This window comes from Triticum dicoccoides, chromosome 7A (genome assembly GCF_002162155.2).
Source record: "Triticum dicoccoides isolate Atlit2015 ecotype Zavitan chromosome 7A, WEW_v2.0, whole genome shotgun sequence".
Classification (NCBI taxonomy): Eukaryota; Viridiplantae; Streptophyta; class Magnoliopsida; order Poales; family Poaceae; genus Triticum; species Triticum dicoccoides.
The window spans coordinates 239,444,591-239,447,825 of NC_041392.1; positions in this window are offsets into that span (position 1 = coordinate 239,444,591).

The window sequence follows — 3,235 nt, forward strand, 5'->3', positions numbered from 1 at the left end:
ACTTTCATATAAAGTGCATTGAATACTATGAGAAGTTTTGTAGTATTGAATTTGAGAGATACTTGTGTTAAGGTTTGTGAGTACCGTAGCATGCATGTATGGTGAACCGTTATGTAACGAAGTTGGAGCATGAGATATTTTTTTGATTGTCTTCCTTATGAGTGGCGGTCGGGGACGAGCGATGGTCTTTTCCTACCAATCTATCCCCCCAGGAGCATGCACGTAGTACTTTGTTTCGATAGCTAATCGACTTTTGCTATAAGTATGTGAGTTCTTTATGACTAATGTTGAGTTCATGGATTATACACACTCTCATCCTTCCACCATTGCTAGTCTCTCCAGTACCGCGCAACTTTCGCCGGTACCATAAACCCACCATATACCTTCTAATACATCTCCGTCATATCTACTTTTCGAAACACTTTTGCCCTTGTTTTGGACTCTAACTTGAATGATTTGAATGGAACTAACCCTGACTGATGCTGTTTTCAGCAGAATTACCATGGTGTTATTTTTGTGCAGAAATAAAAGTTCTCAGAATGACCTGAAAATCAACCGAGATTATTTTTGGAATACATTAAAAATACTGGAAGAAGAATCCATGTTAGGGGGCCACACCCTGTCCACGAGGGTAGGGGGCACGCCTACCCCCCTGGGCGCGCCCCCTGCCTCGTGGGCCCCCTGACGCTCCACCGACCTCAACTCCAACTCCATATATTCTTGTTCGGGGAGAAAAAAAATCAGAGAGAAGGATTCATCGCGTTTTACAATATGGAGCCGCCGCCAAGCCCTAAACTCTCTTGGGAGGGCTGATCTGGAGTCCGTTCAGGGCTCCAGAGAGGGGAATCCGTCGCCATCGCCATCATCAACCTTCCTCCATCACCAATTTCATGATGCTCACCGTCGTGCGTGAGTAATTCCATCGTAGACTTGCTAGACGGTGATGGGTTGGATGAGATTTATCATGTAATCGAGTTAGTTTTGTTAGGGTTTGATCCCTAGTATCAACTATGTTCTAAGATTGATGTTGCTATGATTTTGCTATGCTTAATGCTTGTCACTAGGGCCCGAGTGCCATGATTTCAAATATGAACCTATTAAGTTTTCATGAATATATGTGAGTTCTTGATCCTATCTTGCAAGTCTATAGTCACCTATTATGTGTTATGGTCCGTTAACCCCGAAGTGACAATAATTGGGATACTTACCGGTGATGACCGTAGTTTGAGGAGTTCATGTATTCACTATGTGTTAATGCTTTTGTCCGGTACTCTATTAAAAGGAGGCCTTAATATCCCTTAGTTTCCAATAGGACCCCGCTGCCACAGGAGGGTAGGACAAAAGATGTCATGCAAGTTCTTTTCCATAAGCAGGTATGACTATATTGGGAATACATGCCTACATTACATTGATGAACTGGTGCTAGTTCTGTGTCACCCTATGTTATAACTGTTGCATGATTGATCGCATCCGACATAATTATCCATCACTGATCCATTGCCTACGAGCTTTCCATATATTGTTCTTCGCTTATTTACTTTTCCGTTGCTACTATTACAATTACTATAAAACCAAAACTGCTATCATTACTTTTGCCACCATTATCACTACTATCATATTACTTTGCTACTAAATACCTTGCTGCATATATTAGATTTCCAGGTGTGGTTGAATTGACAACTCAGCTGCTAATACTTGAGAATATTCTTTGGCTCCCCTTGTGTCGAATCAATAAATTTGGGTTGAATACTCTACCCTCGAAAACTATTGCGATCCCCTATACTTGTGGGCTATCAAGACTATTTTCTGGCGCTGTTGCCGGGGAGCATAGATCAATTCTTTGAGTCACTTGGGATTTATATCTGATGGTCATTATGAAGAACTTGAAAGATCAACGAACCAATATTTTTCCCTCAACTACGAGGGGAGGTAAGGAACTGCCATCTAGCTCTGCACTTGATTCACCTTCTGTTTTGAGTAAACTTGCGACGCCTACAAATGCTATTGATTCTGATTGGTTGCATGTTATTGATGATGCCACTTCTGCTTTGCATGATATTTGTGATGAAACTACTTCTATGCTTGATACTACTGTGCCACTAGGTGAATTTCTTGTGAACAACTTGCTAGGGCTAGAGAGAATGAAATTATTGAAACTGATAATATTGATGAAAGTGATGATGAAGATTGTCCCCCTAGATATGAATTGCCTGTTGTTCCTGAGGGTTATTTTATGGATGAAGAAACTACTAGATACTTCTTAGCTTGCAATGATAGATCTGATCTTAAGAAGTTATTAGCTAAGTTTAAAGAAAAGTCTTTGAATGCTAGAATGAAATATGACCCCCACTTTTGCTACTTCACCTATCTTTATTACTGATAAGGATTATGATTTCTCTGTCGATCCTGAGATAATTACTTTGGTTGAACCTGATCCTTTTTATGGTTATGAATCCGAAACTATTGTGGCACATCTTACTAAATTAAATGATATAGCCACCATGTTCACTAATGATGAGAAAACTCGCTATTATTATATCCTTAAGTTATTTCCGTTCTCATTAAAGGGTGATGCTAAAACATGGTTTAATTCTCTTGATCCTGGTTGTGTGCGTAGTCCCCAGGATATGATTTATTACTTCTCTGCTAAATATTTCCCCGCTCATAAGAAACAAGATGCTTTAAGGGAAATATATAATTTTGTGCAAATTGAAGAAGAGAGTCTCCCACAAGCTTGGGGGAGGCTTCTCCGATTACTTAATGGTTTGCCCGATCATCCTCTTAAGAAAAATGAAATACTTGATATCTTTTATAATGGACTAACTGATGCTTCCAGAGACTACCTGGATAGTTGTTCTCGTTGTGTTTTCAGGGAAAGAACTGTTGATCAACATGAATTGCTATTGAATAATATGTTGACTAATGAAAATAATTGGACACTATCTGAACCAACTCCTAAGCCAACTCCGAAGAAAAGGGGTATTCTATTTCTCAGTCCTGAAGATATGCAATAGGCAAAGAAATCTATGGAAGAAAAAGGTATTAAAGCTGAAGATGTTGAGAATTTACCACCTATTGAAGAAATACATGGTCTTGATAACCCGACACGGGTAGTAAAGGTAAGTTCTCTCTATAGATTTGATGAAGGTGATATTCCTCGTTATAAGTCTGCTAGCCAATGCTTAGATGAGTTTGATAATTTTATTGTTAAGCAAAAAAACTTCAATGCTTATGT